General features: G+C 34.1%; 2 protein-coding genes across 20 annotated transcripts in view; one reads left to right on the top strand and one right to left on the bottom strand.

Annotated features, from left to right (window-relative positions):
* The window catches only part of LOC147835938 (uncharacterized), a 939,756-nt gene extending 938,525 nt beyond the window's left edge, over positions 1 to 1,231 (top strand). The window contains exon 8 of the transcript XR_015495459.1: positions 181 to 1,231. The gene's annotated coding sequence lies outside the window, so the exon portion shown is untranslated. The remainder of the gene's footprint in view (positions 1 to 180) is intronic.
* Positions 1 to 17,218, bottom strand: part of mpped2a (metallophosphoesterase domain containing 2a) — a 264,905-nt gene that overhangs the window by 26,863 nt on the left and 220,824 nt on the right.

The following is a 17,218-nucleotide window of genomic DNA, read 5'->3' as shown; positions in this document are numbered from 1 at the left end:
CCTGAGCTCAATTTACAGCTTCATGGCAAAGGCTGTGAATACTTATGCACATGTGATTTTTAAGCTTCTTTATTTGTAATAAATTTGCAACTATTTCAAAAAATCGTTTTTCACATTGTCATTATGGAGTATTGTGTGTAGAATTGAGGAAATCAATGAATTTAATGAATTCTGGAATAGGGTTGTAACGGTATGAATTTTTTACGGTATGATAATCGTCTAAAACAATACCACGGTTTGACGGTTTCGCGGTATACGGTATGTTACAAATGTTACAAAATAATAGAACAGTGAAGCAAATTTGACTTTTTCCAAATAATATATTTTCAGTTACTATAAACAACACCACTTACAATGAACAAATAAAAAATAAGAAAATAATAAATAATGTGTCAAAGTCCAAATAAAGTCCAAATAAACATGGTGCAAATCCTCAGTAAAAAAATAGATATAAATATTTACTATACTATAAATAGTTACATAACGAAACTAGATTCAATATGGAACATCCTTAGGTTTTATGTGCCAGCATGGATATGGTTGTCTGTGGATATGGATTTGGATATGGTTGTCTGCAATGCAGACAAACAGCTGCACCTTCATTTGAGTCTTTTGAAAACAGCAAGAGCAGCAGTTCGTCTTTGCTGTGTCACTGTTTTGTCATGTTTCTGTGCTGCTGTGCATGCAAAAGTACTTAGTATGAGAATTATTTCATGCAAAACTTTTTTTTTGCGTTTTATTTAGCCGCGCATAAATGTATGCCTTTCTCTCATTCTGTGTTGTTCAAAAAGCTCGTTTTTGGTCCACAAACAAAAGCGAAACCTATGCTTATTGGTTGTGATATAGCGAGTTTGAACCAATCTGGGCATGGAGGAGGGACAATGCATCAATGTATCATGTCTGGTTTGTCCGGAGACACAGTGACGAGCGTTTCTTTGTCAAATCAGCGGTCAAATTTTGATGACGTAACCGCACTGATTCCGGAGCCTCTGAAAGTCGAATGTTATGTGATACAGCACTGGAAAGCTGAGATTCTCTTCTTTATGCCAATCTTTGAATTGTATGAATCGGATCAGCGGATCAAAAGTTATTAAACATTTAAGAGCAATACTTATTTTTAGCCGCGGGCGGCTGTCTCGGTCTTTAAGGGTTAAAACCGTTGATATGCAATTGTTCATGGTATGATAATCGTGCACGTTCAAATCGTGGTAGACCGTCATACCGGTATATTGTTACAACCCTATTCTGGAATAAGGCTGTAACATAAAACGTGGAAAAAGTTTTTCCAGATGCACTGTATATATCTGATTTTACTGTCACTTTCTTTTGACCACCTGCTGTAATAAAGAATATCTCAATGGCAAACACATCAAGTATTAAAGCCTCATCCATTTGCGGAGGTGCGTGATGCAGCATCAGGCAGAAGTATAAATTAGTCTTAAGGGTTAACGAAGCCCAAAGACACGGCACAGATGTAACATACTGCACTGTTTTCCAAACACCCACAGAAAAACACGATCAACTGCATTAACTTGGGGAAATTTCTTTAGCTATTCAACAGTCTTTGATTCCATGATGTTTTCATCTGATTGTACAGATATGACTTTTGTTTTTGGGCAGCTTTCATTATAAACCATGTTTACGCAATCACTATACATGTTTTATATATTAGGTCAGTAATATTTGAGCAGGATATGCTGTGAAGACCTCCGTCTGAAGCTTGATAGAGTCAACATATTCTTTATGTACTATTCATGAACTTCATTCAATATACAGTATTTGTACATCTCAAAACTCCCTGGAAGAAACTCGCTGCGTTCCAGATGCTAGAAACACTGGAAGAAAATCGTAAGTTATAAAATTGTGGTGGCTTTTTTTTAAAAGAAAGTACAAAAAGGAATACTATTATCATCAGAAAAGTTTAGATGTAAAAATACAAAAATAAAGTGGTATCGGAATTGCCTAATTTGCTTTAAGAAAATAATAATAAAATCAGGTTCTAAAAAACATGAAAAATCCAAGAGTGTTGCATCACTAGACAAGCCCAACTGTACTTCTTACAAAAAAATACAGCTCATTAAAGCACATCCAACTCATACACGTGTGCGCGTACACACACACACACGCACACACACGTCCCCTGAGAGCTCCTCCTGCCGAGCGCCATGAAGGATTAAAGCGGGCATCAAAGGCCACGGAGCGCCAGTGAAATATTCAGCAGTCTCTGCGGGCATCGGTGCATGTGTGTGTCTTGCGCACGCACACAAAAAGTCAAAGCCGAGGGATTCAGTACCTGAACCCTGTACAGAGAAAGTGTCAGACACATATTAAATATTTAACCAGCTCAACAGGGTTGGAAATGACTTCACACTACGCATATGAGGCGCACAGCTGAGGTGAGAGATGCAAATAAAACGCTCACGAGGAGATAAAAAAGTCTTGGCACTTGCAGCAGAATTACTGGAGTAATTAATGATCACTCAGGAGGGCTGCGTGAAAAATTGAAGAATGCAGTTCGAGAGCGTGCATGGTAAATAAAATCCAAGCGAGCCTTTGAAAATAAAACATATACAGCGATAAAGTCAAACAGTGAACAAAAAATAGGTCAAGCTTTACAATAAGGTTGCATTATTTAATGCATTTACTGACATCAACAAACAACGAACAATACATTTATTACAGCATTTATCCATGTTAATGAAAATACAGTTGTCCATTGTTAGTTCATGTTAACTTAACTAGTTCATGTTGTCTCGTGGGCACCTTTTTGTTGCACATTTTGCAAATTGCCTCATCTGTATTTACCGCCTCTTCCTTCTTATTTGGTCGAAACCCGAAATACTGCCGAGTGTTCTTTTTCGAGACCAGGTCACTTGGTGCACGACTCGCCATCTTTCCCCACCTCTCTTTCTCCTCCACACTGTCCCATGATGGCTACCACACATACGCATTTTTAGAAATTAAATAAAATAACAATTTATAATTATTAAATCCTTGTCTCCTATGTAAGTGCATTGTTTTTTATAACGATATAACGCTATTGAAACGGATACGTTGCATGTTACCACCCAAGCCTAGTGTAGTGCGCATATTTTTGCACACAAAATGGGTCGTAACATTAATTGTTTGATTTATGGTGCATGTATGCGTTTTTTTTTCCAGTACAACAATAATAGTAATAATAAATAAAATCTTAGTGGCCTTTTACAACATGCAATAAGCTACCGTCTTTTCCAGTACAGTAAAAAAAAAAAAAAAAAAAAACCTAAACTCAATATTCACTCACACACACACACACACACACACACACACACACACACACACACACACACACACACACACACACACACACACACACACACACACACACACACACACACACACACACACACACACACACACACAAAAAAAAGATTTACAATGCACACCAGATTAATTCATGTAATTAATGTTCATCCAAGAGGGAAGACATGTTGTACTGTTCAATATCAAGACACGTTCAAGAGCACACGAGGGGTAGATAAATGTCTAGACGTGCCAGAAAAGAACATGTGTGCGTGCGAATACACACAGACTGTATGTTTTTCGGGTCACGTAACAAAGAGCGAGTGTGCTCTTTCCAAGTCCGTGTGCTCCTTTTCTTCCCTCTTGGCAGGTATGAAAAGCCTCGCGGAAAAGAAAATGAAGACCTGCGCATTCACACATCAACGCAGGGACGACGTGACTTTGAAATATGGATCATTTCAGGAAGCAGGAGAGTAACGAGAGCCGTCTCTGATAGACAGATGGAGAGACACAGTCAACCCCATTCACACACTAAAGGCCTTTTCACGCACACAAAAGAGCCACAGAGACCTCGGACTGAGCTGTTTAACGAAATCAGGGCCAGAGGTGCGGTAAGGTTACCTGACCCGACCAGACAAGAAGCTGAAGGGAGGAGGGTGGAGATCTAGAGGTGACTCTAACGCTTGATGTGAGGCCGTGGTTTGGTTACTAATTGAAACTGGCGATGTACAGTATGCTTACGTTACATAGGGAAACTGCCTGGAGCACTATGGGGTCAGGTGTCATCATACAAAAACACATCATGGTAAACATATGAATCAATGTCATGAAGCCTCTGCTTAGTAAATAAGACGACCAAATAAATGGATTTATTTTTGTTAGGTATGGGACAGCAAACTCAAATGGTTTGTAGCAATCAGTTCCCTCAAACGATTTAAGTTGCCTTAACTTATTGGGTTTTACAGTACTCAGTTGGTTTGAGTTCTCTTCATTTGTCGGGTTTTACTGTGCTTAAATTGCTTCGTTTACTCAAATGGATTAAGTTCACAGTACTTATTAGGATTAGTTTTTGAACTTAAATGGTTTGTCGAATCGGTTTCCTCAAATGGTTTGAGTTACCTTAACTGTTTGGGTTTTACAGTGTAGACATTATATACTGTATAAGCATCAAATGTCAACATTAAACATTTCTTCCAATATTCAAATAAAAACATTGTCATTGGATGTAGGGCGGCACGATATATCGTTTTGGCATCGACATTGCAACATGTGCAAAAGCAATAGTCACATCACAGGATCTGCAATGTTGAATTGGGATTATAGTTGGTCAGGAGCTACAGTCAATAAAGATTTGTACCATAATGGATCAAAAGTTGATCATTCACATGTGTTTTATAGGCCTGGGATTAGTTTGTCTGAGTGTATCAAGGGAGTTTAAAGCGTTCAGGCAGCATTTGTAACTTTAATAAAAAATGATTTATTGAATTATTTATTTAATGAAGGCTATGCAGTGCTATTTTACATTTGATTACTTGATTTCTGTACCTGAATTCTTGCCAAGCAGAGCTTTAAGAGTCATCTGGTGAAATTGTATTCATATCGCAATATATATTGCAGAAAAACAAAACATCGCAATGTCTGATTTTTCCAATATCGTGCTGCACTAATAAGGAACACGGTCCGTGTATCATCCGTTCATTTGATTATTCCTTTTATTACGGAAAACGAAACATCAGAAAAACGATGAATATTTCGTTTTTCTGTTTATTCTGTAGGCAGAAAAAACGGAAACTCATCTGTTATTCTGCTTATTAACTTAAAACAAAATATTAAAACAAACACAAAACCAAAACGAAATAATGAGTCAAAAAATGGTCCGTGTACGGTCCGTGTACATTTTGTTCATTTGTTTTCCATTTTCAAACGGAATAAAGGAAATGGAGAAAACGGCCGTTTTTCCGTTTTTCTTTTGCTCACGAGAAAACGAAAAAACGAGATTTTGGCTGGATTTTCGTTTTTTGGTTTAGGGTAGGAAAACGGATAAACGACTTTAAAATTCATTTTACACATGTAGGCGGTACTGAAACGCCCACTTTCCTCTAATTGGTCAACCAAATCTGCGCTCGTGACGTCACCCTCAAAATAAAAGCCTTACACGCAGGCTTTTAATTATTATTATTTAATTATATATATAAACAAAGTTTACATATTCTATCATTTGAACCACACACAGTTAGCAGGCTTACATTCATTGCGTATGTATAAATTAAATAAAAACGTAAAGCAGTATTCTTAGACATTTGTCATTAAAATAAGGTCATAGTTCACTGCCAAGCTTCTTGCTGCTGTGCACCTGATGCAGAGCAAAGAAAGCCATTTCCGAGGAGCACCTGGTTTACATGATTGTTTCAGAGCTATTGTAGGCCTAAATAATAGCCTACTCTGTATAAAATAATAATTTATTATTATTATTATTATTATTATTATTATTATTATTAGGCCTATTATTATTAGTATTGTTATTGTTATTATTATTTACTTAGTTATTCAATGGTTGTAAGAACACATTGGACCCTGCATGGGGCTATAATAAATGGTACCATTTGTTTCTATTGGATTTTCTCCTATTTTAATTTAATATATGCCTTTTGCCTATTGTAAATATTTATTTGATAATTAATACTTTTTTATTGCAACGTCAAAGTAGGCCTGTCTTATTATTATTATTTTTTGTTAATATTTTGTCGTTGTTGTTGTTATTATTATTGTAGCAGGGACATAGCCACAGGTGTGGCAGAGTGTGCTGGTGCCACCCAAAGTGGCATCTTGCACCTGAAAATAGATGCCTTCGCGCTCAAGCGCGCGCAAGAAACTTGCACAGGCAAAAGTAATGATGAATGTGTTGAAGGAAAAAAAAACATTCTAATTATTTGTTAATAAAATAGTGCAACATTATTCTCAGTCAGTGTAAGCTGAAAAAATTAAGATCGCCAGCATTTCAAGGGTGGTTTTTTTTTTAGTTCATTGCTGTCACGCGCTATATTTCACTAAGGCTGCATGAGACTGCGCATCTTGCTTATTTTCTCTATTTTACATAAATAACATATCATACAGTCCAGGTTCTACCGTTCTAGTGAGTGTGGGGCATTGCTTTACAGTGGTAAAGTGGATTATTTCTTGGCAAATTCATAATGATTCACTTTGTTTAGTAATAAATTTCATAGTTATAAAATAACTACATTTCAAGAATATGTTAACACTTTCAACTATTTAGGATTATTTATTGCATCAAAAGTAATTTCAAAGTAACATTAAATGTACGTATAAACTGCTTAATTTGTGTGTGTAAACACCTAAGATGCAAAAAGCTTATTTAGACCAGAATAGGCCTACTAAATGCAACGGTCAATGTATGTAAACTTATGACCTAAAATGTCTTAAATGACTAAATTTAAGTCTTTTTAAGTTTTTAAATAATTTAAGTTTAACATAAATGATTTAAACTTTAAACTAACAGAGTATGGCAAATAAATTGTTTATTAAATGGAGGTCAGGTGTCTATCTTATTTATAATTATTAAATATTATGACACTATAATTCAGTGGTGTATTGGAGAGTACGCACCTTTTAATTAATTAATTTTAAATAAGTGGTTTATCCTAAATAAAATGCAATGGGATCGGTGTGCAATGAATAGTTTGAAAACCCCTGGTTCAGACTAGACGAGCTAGCTGTCTGTGCGCTGCGCTAATAACTTGGCATTTGCTCTTTTCGGTGCTGCCAGATGCATTTATAGTGCATAAAAAATAAAAAGATAATTCGGTAAAGCGCGCGATGCGCGCAGAATTAAGCGCACTATACGCATATGTCGAATTAAGTTATCTTTTTCTTTAATCAAGACTTTTCCATTCGAGGAATTACAGTTATTAATAGCTTAGTCCTTACAAACGATCAGTTTATAAAATACACAATTTACGGATCAAGCCATAATGAAGAATAAGAAGAATATGCAACGCATAATCCTTGAATGATCAGAGCGCATTTATATAAACTAGCTATTTTATATAATCCATAAATATTAAAAAACATATACATTTAAAGTAATGGAACATTATATGTTATAAAATCTAAACTATTATTTAGGCTACAGGCTAAATAAAGGCGCCTTTTCGGGGCTGTTCAGCGCGTGCGTTAAAGAAAAGACATGACACAATCTCTATAAAAACTTGTTGTTTATTTACAATATCTAAAGGGATATAAAACATCTAACATGCATCTCCATTCTCAACGAGTTTCTGTGTTCTGCATCCTTCACAGACCGAGGTCTCATTCCGAGGTAATCTGTAAATATTCTCATTTGGTTCTGGCACATTCTTGATTAAAGGTGAAACTGTACCGGCGCAACGGATGATTTGTCATCTAGAGTGACTACAGTTATAATACAGGTTATGGAACTATTTCACTTTAATTTCATATTATTATTTTATTAAACAAACAAAGCAGTTTTTGTTTTGGCTCTGCATGCAGCGTATTGGATCTTTGAAGCATTGCACTTCAAATGTTATTCCTTTTTTTTTTTTTTTTGTATTTTTAATATTTTTAATTATACAACACAAAATTGGTTCTAAACAGATACATTTTCCTATAGGCTATGATGAAGTGTATATTTTTGTTCACACAGGTCCTATACAAAACTGTGTGGATGGATGATTTGTTTCTCCGTGAAAATCACTCATTTAATAAGCAAAACAGGCCAAAATGTTGTTTAGCTTGCATCAAACTGGATGGACAATTTACAAACATATTGAATACAAAGGCTGGTTATTTTATGCAATGAGGGACAATAGGCCTATTACAAATTAACGAAAATTATTTGCATATTAAAACGAAAATATATAATACAACAACAGATCCTACCTCGTAAGAAATGACTTTAGATAATGTAAATAAGCATCAAGTTTTTTTTTTTGAGATTGTGTGTCTAATTCAGTAGTGTAGTGCGTTCGCGTGGGTTTCCTCCGGGTGCTCCGGTTTTCCCCACAGTCCAAAGACATGCGGTACAGGTGAATTGGGTAGGCTAAATTGTCCGTACTGTATAAGTGTGTGTGTATGTGTGGATGTTTCCCAGAGATGGGTTGTGGCTGGAAGGGCATCCGCTGCGTAAAAACTTGCTAAATAAGTTGGCGGTTCATTCCGCTGTGGCGACCCCAGATTAATAAAGGGACTAAGCCGACAAGAAAATGAATGAATAATGTGCAATACTAATTTAAAATACTTATCACTAACCTTATATGTGAAATAGCAGGGCCCTCTGTAGCACTTTCTCAAGAAGAGCAAATGTCAAATTATTAGCGCAACGCACATGTAGCGAGCTCATCTGTTTGTCGGAACTACTAGACACAATTTTTTTTTATCAACTATAATGTGTTTAATTAGTTAATTTGAAATTTATTTCATTATTCCAGCAATAATTGTTGAGTGAAAGAATGCGCTAGAAATATGCATTGCGGCTCCCTTTATTGTAAAGGCTTATTGCACTTAAACTTTTTTAGGTTCGGCTCTCGAATTAGTAAGGTTATGAGTAAATGTTATTTAAAATATTTAAAGCCTGCCATCTAGCCTACAATAACAGCAAATTTAATAATAAAAAAATAATAAGACAGGCCTACTTTGGCGTTGCAATAAAATAGTATTAATTATCAAATAAATAATTACAATATATAATTAAAATAGGAAGAAATAAATGAAAACAAATGGTACCCTTTGTTTTTATGGCAGGGCCCAAAGTGTTCTTATTCTGGTTCTGCTAACAACTATTAAAAAGAAAGAAAAAAAAACACACCAAACAATAAAAACACTAGTAACTGATAATAATAATGATAATAATAATAATAAGTATTATTATTATTATTATTATTATAAAGCCCTTGTTCTGAAACAATCATGCAAACCAGGTGCTCCTCGGAAATGGCTATCTTTGCTCTGCATCAGGTGCACAGCAGCAAGAAGCTTGGCAGTGAACTATGACCTTATTTTAATGACAAATGTCTAAGAATACTGCTTTACGTTTTTATTTAATTTATACATACGCAATTAATGTAAGCCTGCTAACTGTGTGTGGTTCAAATGATAGAATATGTAAACTTTGTTTATATATATAATTAAATAATAATAATTAAAAGCCTGCGTGTAAGGCTTTTATTTTGAGGGTGACGTCACGAGCGCAGATTTGGTTGACCAATTAGAGGAAAGTGGGCGTTTCAGTACCGCCTACATGTGTAAAATGAATTTTAAAGTCGTTTATCTGTTTTCCTACCCTAAACCAAAAAACGAAAATCCAGCCAAAATCTCGTTTTTTCGTTTTCTCGTGAGCAAAAGAAAAACGGAAAAACGGCCGTTTTCTCCATTTCCTTTATTCCGTTTGAAAATGGAAAACAAATGAACAAAATGTACACGGACCGTACACGGACCATTTTTTGACTCATTATTTCGTTTTGGTTTTGTGTTTGTTTTAATATTTTGTTTTAAGTTAATAAGCAGAATAACAGATGAGTTTCCGTTTTTTCTGCCTACAGAATAAACAGAAAAACGAAATATTCATCGTTTTTCTGATGTTTCGTTTTCCGTAATAAAAGGAATAATCAAATGAACGGATGATACACGGACCGAACACCTATGTTTAGAACTAGGACTAGTGTTGTCACAATATTGGAACTTTGAAATTTAATACAATACCAAGAAAAATATCAATATTCGATATCATCTTTTTCTGATACCATACTGTGAGTAAACCACCATTTACTTGGCATTGCTTGTATATTGACTTGTTTGTGTCCATCCTTATTTATTTGTTAGTTTGTTCACAAACTAAAAACCCTCCCAACCAAAATTGGTAGTACACTTTCAGCACGTGACATCTTGCCATTGGATACTGAGAAAATGTGGCTGTGTACTGTAGTGCCCTTATGCAGCGTAGATGTCAACTGCTGCTGCTGAAAGAGAGAAAGCAAAGCCGGTATCGATACTAACCAAAAGCAAGATCGTATCAATTTAAATAATGCAGTATCGATACTTATTGATATTTCTGAAGACACTATCCTGGATCCTGGTCTTAAGAATTTTTTAGAAAATGAGATTCCTGCCTCTCATCTGAACATGGGAAAAAATATTAGACAGTTTTTGACTGAAATGCAAATATCTGAAAAATTGCAATCTGAGGGTTCAAAAATATCAAAATATTGAAAACAAATCTACGTTTGAGTTGTCCAAGTTAAGTTGAGCAATGCATATTACTAATCATGAATTAAGTTTTAATATATTTATTGTAGGACATTTACAAAATACCTTCATGAAACATGATCTTTAGAAAATATTTGACTGATATTGGGCTTAAAATTAAAACTACTTTGAAAATTTTTATAATTTTGACTCCTAAAACTGTATTGGCTATACCCATACAAGTTAAGACTGGTTTTTTGGTCCAGGAGAGGTCACAATTGGTCAAAATAACAAATGTATTCATTTACTGTGACTGAAGATCATGGGTATTCTATATCAAAGACTGATTTCTTAACTCTTCTGAAGTTAAAACATTTGTATTGCATTTTCTAAAAAAAGATATAAATATGTGTGGAAACATGGCTCCCTTTTAATAGTTTGACCAACTGTAAATTTATGAAACGTCTTTATTTAAAATTTGGAAGTATTTTACTGGAAGGTAATATCAGTAGCAAGTTACAGAAAAAAACTAAATTATACTTTAATACTATAAATGGTAAATCCAGAGAAACTGACAATTGAGTCTCTTATTGTTGAGACTCAATTATCAGTTTCCCTGAATTATTATTATTTTTAATTCCAATAATAATAAAAAAATGTAATCCAAAAATCTTTTCCTCCTGTAGTAAATGTACACACCATCAATGGGTTTGCCTTTTTAAAAAGAAATTCATCAAGGTCACAATATATTTTGTGCTTTGCTTGAAACTATTTTCATTAGCAAAAACTTGTGTTTGTAAATTGTAAAATGAAACTTAATGAATATTAATTGCTTGTTTGTTGACCTGTAAAATACCCCATTTGTGATCACGTTTGTGTGCTGATATTCAAGAAAATGTTTATCTTGCTTCTGAGATTTTCAGTTCACCCAACAATGAAAATCCACTCAACATTTGCTCGCCTTCAAGTGGTTCCAAATCATCATAAGTTCTTTTTCCTATAGCACACTAAAGAAGATACTTTAAAGAATGTTGAAAATCGATAACCATTAACATGCATAGTAGGATATATATATATATATATATATATATATATATATATATATATATATATATATATATATATATAAACATATTAAATTACAAAAATATGCAGTTAAGCCTGAAATTTTTCGTACCCCAGGGATATGAGTAATTTTGGGCTTGACAGTATATAATGGAGGTCAATGGCTACCAGTTTCAAAGACTCTTTAAAATGACTTTGTTTGTGTTCAACAGAAGAAAGAAACTCAGGTTTTGAACAAGTAGATGGTAAGAAAACGATGACAGAATTTTAATCTTTGCATGAACTTACCCTAAATAAAAAAACAAAGACCCATACAAGGCATATTTCATGCTTTCATAACCTGAATCATAGGGTATCGCCAGACAAATAATTATTTAATTTTTACATTCATAAACATCCCTAAAAGAATTTGCAGAATGTTGTTTTAACACTCAACAGGGAGACATACTGCAAATATTTTCCCAAGATTTTTTTCCCCACGTAACATACATCTAATAGACGCCTGTTCAGTGTATGCATGCTAGTAGAGAGCTATGGAAACTATAGTGTACATGCTAAATGTATGAGTCAGTTGGTATTTCATGAGCTGAAAGTCCAGAGCACACCATTTTAACTACTGTAAATGTTAAACCACCATAAAACACTGTGAAAAAAGGAGTAACTACTGTCTGACTCGTAAATGTGATGCTTTTCTATGTAGCGGTTTCAAATATTCAAAAGAACAACATTCAAAGAGAAGATAGATATATAATAAAGACATGCAGCACTAGAATGTATCACGCACGGATCTAAAACTCTGATGTTTAAATGACGAACTCAAATCTGAGGCGAATGTAAATCTCCAGAAGCAGGTAAAGGTCTCGTGCTCATTTCTATGGGCTGAGCGTTTTTTATTCCTGTGATGGAAGTGTTTGGGGGAGACTTGGGAAAGAGCCCGATAGAAATCCCTGTTTTCATTCTCTTACTGTAAGGCAGAGATCAAACAGAGGCGGATGAAAAAAAGATTACAGAGGAAGATGAGAAAGAGGGCAGCTCACAGGCTGTACCAATTAGCGTTTTGGCATCTGCTTCGCTTTATCGACCTGAGCTTGTGTGTGTGCGCGCCTTACCTTCTCCACCAGAACAGCGCGAGTTACTGTTCAGAGCCGATTTAGAACCCCCCAAAAAACAAGAAGTGAGCTAACCTGCATTGCAAAATGGCCTAAAAATATATTCTTTTTACTGAGGAAGTTCATAAGGGTGATTGTCAAATAAAAGACTGAGAAAATAAGACAAAAAAGACAAGAGAGAAATCGTGTTTGTTCTACTAGCCAAACTACAAATGGTTTTGGTGTAAAAATGTAGCATGATTTGATAAAAACAGAGGAAATTAATCCCAATTTGCAAACTTTTATTAGATAATTAAGCTATATCCATGCTTAGACTGGGGTCAGTCATTTTTTAGAAAGGATTTAACACTTTGATTCTGCAAAACGGCTAAAATTGCTGTATTAAATATGCCAGGTCGATATTTGACGGTGTCACCTTGTTAAGCTTGGCAAAGGTGACGTCATTGCATAGTTTCAGTTTGGGTGCACACGGCACGATTTCGGCCGGCGAAGCGCATGTTTTTTTTAAAGACTCGAGCGAACAGTGTGTGCGGCGCCTCGTTTGATTTGAGTTGATTATGAATCACTTTAAAGAGATTTTGTCTGAAACATGTCTGACTGTACAGACATCTCTATGATCCTTAATCATTGAGATAAGCAGATGATCAATAATTATTGGCAATAAATTGCAAACGCAGAGGGAAAGGAGGAAAGTTTTTGTTAAAAGGTTTGGAAACCAGTCACCAGTCATAGGTTTTAAACAATTTAATAGTTCCAAAACTATAATCAAGGAACAAATTATTTCTTTGATAACTGGAAAGGAATAAGAATCTTTATCACTATTCAATATTTTTTTAAATCAAACTTTTATGCATCACTTGGTTTTGTTTATATTTTGGACAGTTTTACCTATTAAAGTTTATTAACATTTTAATGAACATAACAGAACATGAGTTGCTGTACAAAAATATTTTTATTATGGCAAGAAAAAAGCAAAAAAAGCAACAAAAAAAAAAAAAAAGCACACTTACTAAAGAATACATTTTGTAACTATTAATTTGTTTTCAATTCAAAATTGCAATAAATACATCAGTATATGAGTATAAACCAGGCTTTAATGTGAGTACACCCTAAATCACCCAGCCCTAATCTACAAACATGATATCATCGTTTTCAAAGACTGTTGTCTTCCGTTGTTTACACGAACAACAATAACACAACTTTGTTTTTTGATTCTTTTTTAAAAGATTTATGTGTTTTGGTTGTTTAAATGAACAGGTAAAATGCATAAGATAAAAAAAATGCTGACTGAAAACGCTGTGGTGTAAATGGCCCCTAAATCAGGTGTGTTAAACCGGAGACAACAATTGAGAACTGCTGCAATAGAGCACCTTCATGATGTGCTTGAACAAGTCCACATTGACCAAAATCTATGAATAATCTTTCCAGCACTTAGTTGAATGAGTACCGCAAATAATGAATGCAGTTCTGAAGGCAAAAAGGGACCAACCTGGAACTAACCAGGTGTAAATAATAAAGTTTACTGTGAGAATAAAAAAAATAAAAAAACGTGTGTTGTAATTACCAAAGGAAATCTTTCATAGCAGTTAAAGACTCAAGGCTGAAACATATTGATTATAACTACGATTTTGTTTAGAGTAAAACAGTCTTACTGGACAAATTGCTAAATTACACTACTCATGATCAATACCAATACTGTATGTGATTCTTTAACTGACATTAACCCTCATTTCGAAAGTTGCACTCAAAGAAAGGTATACAACTTCATGTGGCATTGATGTGCACTCAATGATTTGATTTGAACACACAATTGATAAAGCATCTATTAAAGGCCTAATGAGCATCTTTCGCTCTTCTTTTTTTTCATGTATAAAGCATTCACACTAAAAGCTTCCCGTCTTGATCAGGAAGCAGAAAAGAGAAAGAACTACGAAATTGCCACCCCCTCACCCAACCGAAATCACTTTAACACACTTCTGAACACATAAGTAGGATCTTAAAGGAAGGCTGCATTATTCACACAAGTCTCCATTGAGTCTGCACAAGAAGTGGCTGCTGGGAGGAAAGAGATTAGCATCAGCCGCGCTCCTACAATCCTCTGAGTCGTGCACCTTATATCGCTTGTAAAGAGTCTGGGCCAAAGGTTTTAGTAGTCAACAGGAAAAGAGGGTAAGTGAATAAATGCCCATGTGAGAGAGAGATGGAGAGTCAGGGTGATAAAGGCTATTGTCTTAACCTCTCCATATTGGGTTTTGGCAGGGTCACAGAGAATGGGCTCTTACAATGGACAGGATGTCATATAAATGGGCAGTTGTTTTTTTTATTCTTGTGGGTACGAACGAATGTAGAAAAGCAAATCGCAGGCTGAAATGAATTGAAATAGATCAATAAACAAACAGAAACTGCAACATTTTCTTTGTAAAGTGAAGAAATTAAAGCCATAGTTCACTTAAATGTTTAAATTCTGCCATCCTGTACTTATATTTTACTTGCTATCTGTGATTTCTTTTTTCAAAATGCAGGTTGATGGCAACCAATTGACTTCCATAGTAAAAATCCTATGAAAATCAATGACCGGTTTCCAGCAGTTTAAAAAAATTAAATGAGAAATCAAAATTTTTGGGTGAAATATCTCTTAACTTGATAGTGATGTGATAGTCAAATTGTGATGTTTTCAGGTCTATGAAAGACTGGAAAATGTCTGGTCTTTATTTGTATACTATTATTTGTTATTTGTATACATTATGTTATTACTGTTAGTTTACATTATATTATTGCCTTGCACACACAAACAAAATGTTTGTTGTTGAAAAAAAAAAAAAAAAATATATATATATATATATATATATATATATATATATATATATATATATATAAACAATTTAACCTAATTAATTAAACCTAATAATTCAGGCATAATAAAAAAATAAAAAAATAATAATTTAAGATTTAATATTTTAGTTCAGAGATGCCCAAACTAGGGCCCGTAAGACAAAGTTGGCCCATGGTAACCTTTAATTTGGCCCGCCGACCTATCTGAGAAGACAGGGAGAATGGTGGGGATCCTTTCAAGATTGTCAATTCAAATTTAATGTAACCCTTTGTTTGTTTTATAATTACAAGCTAACTAAAATAAAATGTTTCAATTAAATGGTGTAAATTAATCAGGTCTTGTTTAAATGTACACAGTCACCCGACAATGAAGACGTTGCTGAACAATTAGAGTCAAAGGCAGTTTCTGCTTGACTAGTGTATTCAGCATCGAACTCCACGGTGCAATAGATGTTTTTGTTTATGTTTTTTTATTGCAATACATTATAAGTAAAAAGTTATACTGCATTAGTTAATATGATTTAAAGTAATGTTTTTTAATTTTTTTATTTATTTTGAAATATTATTAAATAAATGAGGAAATTATCCATGGCAACTTTAATGTAATATAATTTGGTATATTTAACTTCAGCCCACGACTCAATGATATTTCGTTTTTGGCCCTTCATACGAAAAATTTTGGGCACCCCTGTTTAAAAAGATGATAATCTCAAAAAAACATCAACTTGTTTACACTGAATAATACATGTACAGCGGGGGAAATAAGTATTCATACAGGTCATCATTTTTCTCAGAAAACATATTTCTAACAGTGCAGCTGCCTTGAAACTTCCACCAGAACAACCAAAGAAATCCATATACGCAAATAAAACAAATCTAATTAGTTTACAAATGAAGTTATGTGTAATAAAATGAAACAGCACAGGGAAAAAGTATTGAACACATAAAGAAAGGGAGGTGTGAAAAGAAAGTGAAAGCCCAGACAGCAGCTGAAATCTCTCAGTAGTTATTCAGCAACCCTCTGCCCTTTCTACGTGTACCTTAATATTCGCTGCTTCAGTCCAATATAACATACAAAATTAAGCTCAGATTTGATTGACGAGACCCAAAGAACCATCAAGATTATTACACTCTCTTAAAGTCTGTGAAAAACTTACCCCAGACCAATGCATGCGACTTCAATCTCCATATGAGAGGCGTCTTTAAGCTACCCTCACCAAAAAAGACTTTTAAATAAATATTAAAAACGTTTCAGTAGTTCAGCACTTTCTCCTTGTGTCATTTCATTATTACTTATTTTTCAGATTTTTTTGTTTTGTTTTATTTTTATGTTTTTATTGTTTGGGTTTTTACCCAAATCTGGTTCAATTTCATGTCAACAGCTCCTTTTTTCCAGAAAAAAAATATGACCTGTTCAATACTTATTTTCCCCACTGTATGTATTGATAAAAAACAAATATTATTAAAATATACAAAGAATGTTTTTTTAATATTTTTGAAATCTATTACATTTCATAAAGATAATCTCATATTAATGTCAATGTTTTTTATTTGCACAGATATAATGTATATTCTTTACAAACAGGATGATAAAATATAAAAAGTGATTTTTTTATTTTTGTATTTTACAATTTTTTTCCCACCTAAATATAAAGTACAAAAAAACTCAGGCTCCAACATTAGTGCCATTGAAAACCTCCCTTAATGTA

Source organism: Danio rerio, chromosome 7 (genome assembly GCF_052040795.2).
Source record: "Danio rerio strain M-AB ecotype USA chromosome 7, GRCz13ab, whole genome shotgun sequence".
In the NCBI taxonomy this organism is placed as follows: Eukaryota; Metazoa; Chordata; class Actinopteri; order Cypriniformes; family Danionidae; genus Danio; species Danio rerio.
This window is presented reverse-complemented; position numbering and strand designations above follow the sequence as displayed.